This window comes from Neolamprologus brichardi, chromosome 15 (assembly GCF_056152115.1).
Source record: "Neolamprologus brichardi isolate AB-2024 chromosome 15, ASM5615211v1, whole genome shotgun sequence".
Classification (NCBI taxonomy): domain Eukaryota; kingdom Metazoa; phylum Chordata; class Actinopteri; order Cichliformes; family Cichlidae; genus Neolamprologus; species Neolamprologus brichardi.
Window position 1 is genome coordinate 3,413,058 of NC_142118.1, and position 9,180 is coordinate 3,422,237.

Here is a 9,180-nt window from a genome sequence, read left to right on the forward strand (position 1 = left end):
TAGTCTATTGATTTCTTGATAGTGGAAAAGGGGTGGGATTAACTAAGCTTATGCTTCTTCCTGCTCCTTTTTGAACATGAAAGTTTTTTGTAGTTGTGGTTGCTCGTTTTCTTTTTGTTTTGCTTTGTTTATTTGTCTCTTTTAATTCTATGTTGTTGTACTTTTTTAACATGTTCAAAATAAAGTTTCAATCAAAAGGAGTGTTTTTTAGATCCTGCAACTTGTATTCGTCCTCCCTTCACTGTATCAGCCAGAGAGATTTTGGTCTGTCTCCTATATATATTACATCACTCGCTGAGCATGAGCCATTTCCCATAAACCTCTGTGGTCCCCAGGGTTTCCCACCCATGAGATCAGGGAAACGGGCAGGGTGATTACGAAGAACCAAGACTGCCTTTTACCAGTAGTGAGTTCAGTTTTTATCTTCTCTGTTTCTGTTCAGCCATCCAACAGGTTCCTGTGAGAGCCAACCACGCAGCACATTTGTTTTGCATCCGTTTCATGCTCATTTAGTCATGGAGTCTCCATCTCTGTGTGCCGGATTAATCTGTTTAGGCTGTCTCTTCCCTTTCTCTCTCCGTATCGCTGCCTCTCTCGCTTCCCCTCAGGGCGGAAAGCTGTGAGGCTGTAAGGTCCTTCTCTTCCCACAACTGCTCACAATCACCCCTGTGACTGTTCGCCTGTCAATCACTTCATCACATCAGACCCACACTGTGCAGATCGAGCCTGCTGGCATACAAACACATATAATACACCGGGACAAAAAAAAAAAAAAGAGACGGGGTTTACGGGGGGAGTGGAGAGATGAAGGGGGTCCTGTCAGCACCTGCTGCGCCTCACCGGAAAATGTGCACAGATGCACACACATATGCACACACCGCAGAGCACGACTCTGTGAAGGTACCTCTTTAATATTGGTCGTATTTACTCAACCTCCCTCTACGTTGCCTCCAACCATGCTGACCTACAGTGTCAGCGAAGCTACTCTGCTGAGAACCACGCTGCAAAGCGCATACATGCAGAAATGACACGGAGGCGCACAGAAGCATGTATGTGCAACGAGAAACAGGAAGGTCAAACAGCTTGAAAGACACACAAACATCTAAGCCACCCTAAAATCAGGTACTCTCTATGAGCTGCGCAATCACACCGAAATATAGACTTTACTGTTTCTCAGATTGCTTCTTATGAATGCTCAACCTCCCAATTAATTTCATCTGTTTCTGTCCAAACCACACACACACACACACTCAGATGAAACGCACACACACAAACACACACACCGAGTCCATTAGGCTCATGTGTTGGGCCCAAACCACGGCCCAGAGTGCTCTTTCATGGCTCCATCATTACATCAATAAGTCTTCACATTAATCTCAGCACAGCACACAGGCTATTACCAGACCAGCCCTGCACCACAGAGGCTCGCTCCGAAGCAGACACAGAAAAATAGTAGACAAATATATTCTGGATACTTGAAAAACACACTAAGGCGTGCTCGGTTTGTCTCGGTTTGTGTGTCCACTTCTGAAGCTGCTTAAACAGCAGAGGGTGAATTACGTATGCCTTAAGCAGTTCAAATGCATGAAACCGTATCTAGATATATTCATCTCCATCTGCTGTGAAAAGACCTCAAAAAGACTTAAAGAGTTGTGTTTTTTTAATGTAAATGCTGATTTAATACACAGCCCGAAATTATTTTTGAGGAGCTGGTTTCAATAGCGACTAATAAGAAGCTTTCGCCAGAGCCTTTTCGATTCTGTGTAACATAAGATCATGCCCTTTTAATAAAGCTCTCGAGAGTAGTGTGGGGAAAAAAAAGCATGGTAACTCTTGAGAGATTACCTTACATTGCTTATTATTAAATCAGTCTTCGGTCTGCAGTAAAGAGCACCTGTAAGAAAAAGCGGTTGCTTAATAATCAGTGGGATGAGCTGCTGAGGCAGCTAAGGCGAGGCGGCCGTCACAAACACGTCATCAATCGCATTTAAAATGAAAAGAAAATGACTCGAGACATTCAGAGAAAGGAAGAATGAAAGAAAGGGTAGAAGGAGAAAACATGGAAGAAAGGAACCGAGTGGGCTTGAGAGGAGGCCACTTCTGTCTGGACAGGAAAGGGGGTTTTTAACCCCTGACCCAGGTCACTTTTCGTCTGTGTGTGTCTGTGTGTGTGTGTTTCTCCCCTTAGAACAGGTTCTTTCTGACACTGGTACAGGGACAGATGGTGCTTGTTGTCATGGCAGTCCACGCAGGTGCGTATGTGTGGGGTTTCCTGTCCCAAGGTTCAGGAAGGCAGTGTGGAGGGGTGTTTATTATTCGCAGTGCCAACGGGTAGCAGATTCCTGTCGTTCCCAAGAGTCAGGAGGAACGATAGAGGATGGAGGGAAAGGAAAAAAGTGTGTGTGTGTTGGGGGGGTGATGGATAAATGAAGAAAGTCAAGGAGAGAGTGGTAAGCTGTAAAACTCTGGAAGAGCGTCCGCTTTTATCGCTCTGGATCCGTTCTTGGATGAGAAAAGCTGTGAAGTATGTTTTTCACTCGTCTCTCATTCTCCGCCGTAATAAAAGAATAAAAGAATATTGCCTCAGAAACCTCCACTCTTCCCCCGAATGGCGGCCTCAGCGCCGATGACCTCAGATATTGTTCCGCTGTATTCTTTTATTCTCTTTCAGCGTTTTGGGCCGCAAATGCGAGACGGGAGAACGAAGAGGGGGGAGGCGTGGCGGGAGCGGAGAAGCTGGGGCCAAGGGTCACTGCTGCAGAGTCTCCCCTGAAGGCAAGTCCGCTACAAACGGGGTAATAATAAACGTTTGTCGTTTTGAGTTTCCAAACCCCACCGCCCCATTACTCTGTCATGTTAGTCTGCAGGCTTCGACTCCTTCACCAAACACACTCGCCTCGACCCATCGAATTCAAAAACGCAATCTTAAACGCACGTTCTACAAACTGTAAATCAATAGTTGGGGTTTTGGTTAACTGGACAAATATGTTGTAATCGTTGTCCTCTGAACTCTCGCAGAAAAAATCTAACATTACTAACGCCGCTTATTTTATTTTTTTTGCAAGGATTAATTCAAAAATACTAAAAATCTGAAGTTACAAGAGCAAATTATTATTTTTAAATGACAATCATATCTACTAAAAACTCCCAAACCTACTAAAAAATAATAAGAAACCTATTTTCTTTTGTAAGAGTTAACCCCAAGCTCAATAAAAATTAAAACTGAAGCATAAAATTAAATAACCCGAACTGATTTGTCCCAACACACGTAAGAAACACATCGACATTTAAGAAATATGTCAGTGCTGTCCGTCTGATCCCAGCTTTGCTGTTTGACTTGTTTGTTTTAGTGTTTACTCAGGAATGTCAGACATCCGAGGACGCAGCAGAGAGGAAGGTCAAAACCGCAAACCTCCAAAGGCTCAACAAACATTATTAAATTCTAATTTGTTATAAAATGTTTGCGGAAAGTGGCGCAGTAAAACTATTAACGATTTCACTGGTTTATGCTCTGTGGGAGCGTGTTTCCTTTAAATCCAAACTACACAAGCCTGACGATTAAATCGGGCAGGTTTGTATATCGAGCTACAGTGCATCATGTAAAGAAACATCACCGCAAGAACTGAGTGCCATCAAAACATAAAACGTAACTGAGGAAAAATTTAAAGGTATAAAGGAACCTAGCAAGAAAAGCCACAGGGTGCAAAGTTTGAGCGGACAAAGACTAAAAACCATCTCCTCAGAGCACATGACCTAAGATGATTTCATTGATCGTAACTTTTTTCTTTGGATTCATTTTTCTCAGTAGAAGCGTGTGAGTCAATACCCTGATGAACGCAAACATTAATGACACATTCACCGAGCTTTAGAAACAAAAAGTTGATAATTAGAAAAAAGCTCCCGAGGAGCAGAGCTCTGGTTATTTGAGTGCATCATTTAGCAAGAATTCTGAGATCAGGCTTTCCACTTTTATCTGCAAAAAACAACCAAAAAAACGAGCCTGATCTATTGTGTGGAAGAGAGGAGAGGAACAGTGCTGAAAGGGCTGTTAAGTCAGATAGATCTTTTGGCACCCTAACAGACATAATTACTCTAATAATGACGGACTATACAATAGCCAATATCGCTGCAGCCTGCATGAGGGGAACATGTGTTGCTGCTATGTGTCCATTTGTGTGTACGCTGTGTACTCATTAGCGAAAAGCCTCAGTGCAGACTAGCTCCAGTTACAGTAGTAAACGCTGCCTTTGAACTTTTAATGGAGCCCTGAAACCCAACCAGGCCTTAAAAACACACAGATCTGCAGCAGAAGACAAAATGCAGAGAAAAAGGGGAGAAATGGTAACAATAAATAAATTCACATAAAATGCAAGCAATGTATGAACTAAGACAGCGAGCTAAAAACCCGCCGTGAGATTTAGATCCACAACACCGTGATAACATCCAGGCACAAATGCTATGGTTTGGTCCATGTTAACAAAGCAGCTGTTAATTAGCCAACTAATGAAGCACAACATGTTAAATAATCGCACAGCTGTTCACCTGCTGATGGACACGTATTGTAGCTTCATACTGGTATATCAGGTATCTTAAAATTCTCATTTACACACATCATTATCATCATTAGGGCCCCTGCTCTGTGCGGCACCTGTACCTGTGCCTGCATGCAGTGATTAAATCGCCAACCGGTGTGTGTGTGTGTGTGTGTGTGTGTGTGTGTGTGTGTGTGTGTGTGTGTCAGTCAGTGGGTATTTATCAGGGTGGGTGTTTGTGCTGCACAATCTCCTGGTATGCATTGCAATAAACAGATGTTGAGTCTTTATGAGGTCTTTACAACAGGTTCAGTGTGTGTGTGTGTGTGTGTGTGTGTGTGTGTGTGTGTGTGTGTGTGTGTGTGTGTGTGTGTGTGTGTGTGTGTGTGAGAGAGAGAGAAAGCCTACATGGGCCTAACATGGAAACCTCTCATCAGTGAGCCAAAAAAAGACAGACCACAAATGGAAATAAGCAGGAAATGTAAATGTTAAGAGAAATACTGCTCATTAAAACATGAGCAGCTGTGAGAAAACCGTCTACGTTAGCAAACAACAATGACAGCAATGCCACCTCTAATTGTTTTATATGTTGATTTGTCAGAGAAAAACCGGATTTCACTACAAAATCTGAATTTTAACTGCCTCAGTGCGTCTTCCCGGTGGGCAAGCATGCAGATTGCATTATCAGCATTAAACAATAAATTACACGTGTGCTTGCTCTGCTATCGCGTCTCCAAATCTCTACTGAAGGCTCGCTCGGCGATGAGAGCGGGGAAGGCTTGTGAACAGAACTGTTTATTTGACTATGAGCTGTTTACAGAGATGGACGCTGTGGGGCTGAGTGACAGCATGAGAAAATACCTCTGATAATATACTGACATGCAGAGAACTCGGCAGTGAACCTGACTCCTCGCTCAGCTCTCAGGACCTATGGGCATCCCTCCACAGCTAATCGGAAAAAAACATTTTTAATCACGTTCCTAATTCTATTAACTCTTAAAATACCACGATCTCGACTTATCCCAGCAGGAAAAGGCCAGGTGTTTAAATAATACTAGCCATGGCTTTGCAAGTGTAATGGCTATCTAATATTTGCTTTTATTATTAGCGTTAGTATTGCAGTATTTAAAGCCTTCGTCACACAGGCCTAGAGATCGGTCAGTGAACATCTGGCAACCACTGGAGGAAAATGTATATTCCACAACTGGTTGGCAAGTGGTTGCAGGAGTTGCTGGATGTCTGTTAAATCAGCTGCTAAAGTCCAATTCACACAAGCCTAGAGACAAGTCAGTGACCCCCTGGCAACCACTGGTCGCTAGGGAAAAGTGCGTACTCCACATCCGCTTGGCGAGCAGCTGCTGGAGATTCCTGGCAGTCAGTAGCATAAAACCAGTCACAAAGAGCTGAACGGTGCTCCACTAAAAACCTCTTAGTTGACTTCTACAGTCGCCAGTAGTTTCTTCCTTGATCTCTCGGCCTGTGTGACTGAGGCCTTATGCAGATGTTTGGAAAGGTAAAGAACCACCTACTGCTTTTCAGGTCTGACTGAAGGATTTATAGAATATCGTCAGTACTGAATATTTCCATAAAAGCAACTCGTTTGCATTTTACATTGTTAGATGAGTGCTAGAGAAACAAATTCATCTTCTAGATCTTCGTGGTCGTATGTAAGTCTTATAGCGTCGTACTAAAAATATCATATTACATGAGACCACTTTGTTTTCTGAGAATGAAAATGTTCCACATGGAAATGTTTACTTACTCACACTCTTGGACAAGCACGTGTAGCTAAGACTTCACCATCCTTTTTGCCGCTTGTTTTTCTCTCTGCCCTTCCTGTCGCACAACAACATAAAGATGATGATTTAGAAATGTTTCAATCCCAGTTATAATGACAGTGAAACATTGTAACAAGTCCATCTCATTTTAACAGCTGGGCCTTCAGGTACAGAGTACCTCCTGCTGACAAAACAATGATCACCACCTGAACCTATTGTTAAACAGAGCTGAATACTGCTGCTTTTATAACCAATAAAAGTGTTCATCGGAAGAGTCTGGAAACATAAACATTGAAAAATCTCCATTTATTGTGTTTTCTCATTCTATCAGCATCTGTTTTTAACAGGGAGAGAGATTTGTGCAGGGAAATAAAAAAGTGAAACTTTACTTCTTTTTTTTTCTCTCCCCACTTTCACAATAAAGTTCTAGACAGATGACAGCTGTGGACACACAGAGTGCAAGCTGCATGTTTTATCGCCTTCACCCATAAATAAAAAACGCAGAGTGGAAGAAATACAGTCAAAACATACGATTTATGGCAACGGGCACAGAAGGGAGTCTGGAGATTTCTTGGACAATATGAAAATAAAACTGCAATAAAACTGCACGGGCCTTGATTGTGGTCTATGGAGAGACATGGAGGGACTCCAGCGCAGCTAACTTTATTACTTCATCTAAGAGAGAGCAAGAGAAAAGGAGGCACACATCAACAGATTCAGACACTATTACAGTCAAATCCTTTACCCAAAGTGGCCACAGTCTCCATCCAAGGACCCCAGCCCCCTTTTCACCCAGCAAAAAGGGGCACAGTAGAGGACAAAACCTTCCCAATTGAGTTTACCCAGCTCTGTATTTACATAAACCTTTTACAACTTAACTTCATGGCAGACATCATCAAGTCTTAAACTGATGGTAGTTGTATAAACATTGTGGGGAAAGAAGAATTAATGTTTTAAATAGTAAAACGGACTGCTGTTTATGTAAGTGGTTGGTAACCTTACGGTGATTGCCAACTTAACAAATAATTTACCACCATTTTCATTTCCCACAACATCACACCACCCAACTCTGCTGCTCTAAGCATTTAAATTCGCTTTGAGGGAGCCATCTTTCTCATCTGGGAGGCGGAGAGGTGAAAGGGAGACGGGAAAGCGTGCATTTTTTAAGCGATTAGAGCAACAGATAACTGGGCGCTAGGCGAAAACAGCCTGATAGTCTGCAGGCCGCTGAAAGAAAATGCTCCAGACTTCCATGGAGATTTAGCAGTAAGAATCTTCTCCTTTTCCCTCTTCTCTGAAAATAGGCTATTATATGGTGTTGCATCTTTCTTGGCTGGAGCTTCGCAAAAGATGTAGGGTTTCAGGGAGCATACCGGGGGACCGGTGAAACTGGAGACAATATCAACAAATACGGCCTTGTATTTTTAGGTTGTGATTATAAAGCTCATTTCACAGTTTAATACTCCGGGGAAGCCAAACAAACATGGTTGTATAAAGAAACCAGCATCCAGTATTGGATCAAATCTCTACTTCTCCCAAATGTCCTGGACATACAAAAAAATATGCACATGCACTATATATACTTAGCACTGAGCCTATGATTTCAATACCACACACTGACGTACAACAGGTTCTCCTTTAGCAGAGGAGTGATTCCTGTTATTTACTTAATGCATGCTATTCTGAGGAAAACGAAGACACATAATTAATTACAGATAAACTAGATCCGTGAATTTTTTAATGGATAATTTTCTTTTCATATTTATACTTTTATTTGGTTTATTAAAAAGTCCTTTCAAATATCATGAAATACTCCTTTGAAAAAATCTAAATAAATACGAGAAAAATAAGTGTTGTACATATCCAGTTCCTTATTTAATACTGCCAGAAAACAATTATTAATACTTTTTTTACTCTTTTTATTGGGCTCTTCATTCATCTAATAGAAGCAATTCAGTTTGAAATTATAGTTTTACATCAACAAAAAACAAATAAACAAAAAAAAAAAAAAACTAGGCTATTTCTTTAAAACAAAAATGTTTTTTTTAGATCGGAAAACCGTGTATGGTGCGTTAAAAAGGCATGACCATTTGATGCATTTTTGTCTGTCTGATTATCGGTACTTTGCTGGCCCCTGCTGACCAAACAGAACAGAACATTTCCACTACTGATACCTTCAGTTAAAAAAACAAAAATGTGGAAGCAGCATAGCAGATATCATGTAAAATAGGCTGTCAAGTAATAAACTGTACTTTATTAGGCTATGATACACCTAAAGGAAAACTTCGCATGCCCTCTAATTTGTTTAAATTCATTTTGTTGTATATACTCTTGTCTGGCACATCTGGTGTGGAGCATGCACAGTTTTGTTATACATGTTCAAGATCAATAAAAAGCTATTTTATTTTTATTTAACATTTGCACATTTACCTTAGTTGGTTAATATTTTATTGACTAATTATTTCATTTTGCTTTTCAAAACTGTTACAAATAGCTAAAACACACATAAGAACATGAATTTTATGTTGTTTATGTTTTAACATGAATTAAGTTTTTTTGTGCTTTGACCAATGGCAGCTAGTAGCTTAGAATTAAAGTTAAAAAAAATTAAGTATTAAGACATTTAAATTGATTAAATTAATATTTTTAAAAAGTCTTAAATTACTTGAGATGTTGTATCCAGAATTGGAGAGCATTTGTTTCACTAATAGCAGTGCCCTTTTCAAACAAGCTAATTGGCTAACTTTTTGTCTTATCAGCTAGCAGTGCTAAACCAAGGTGTAAACACAATAATATTAGAGCAGTGCAATTCAAATGTTTTTATTTAAAAAATAAAAATAAGACTGTGCCACAAAGCAAAATTGAGCTAT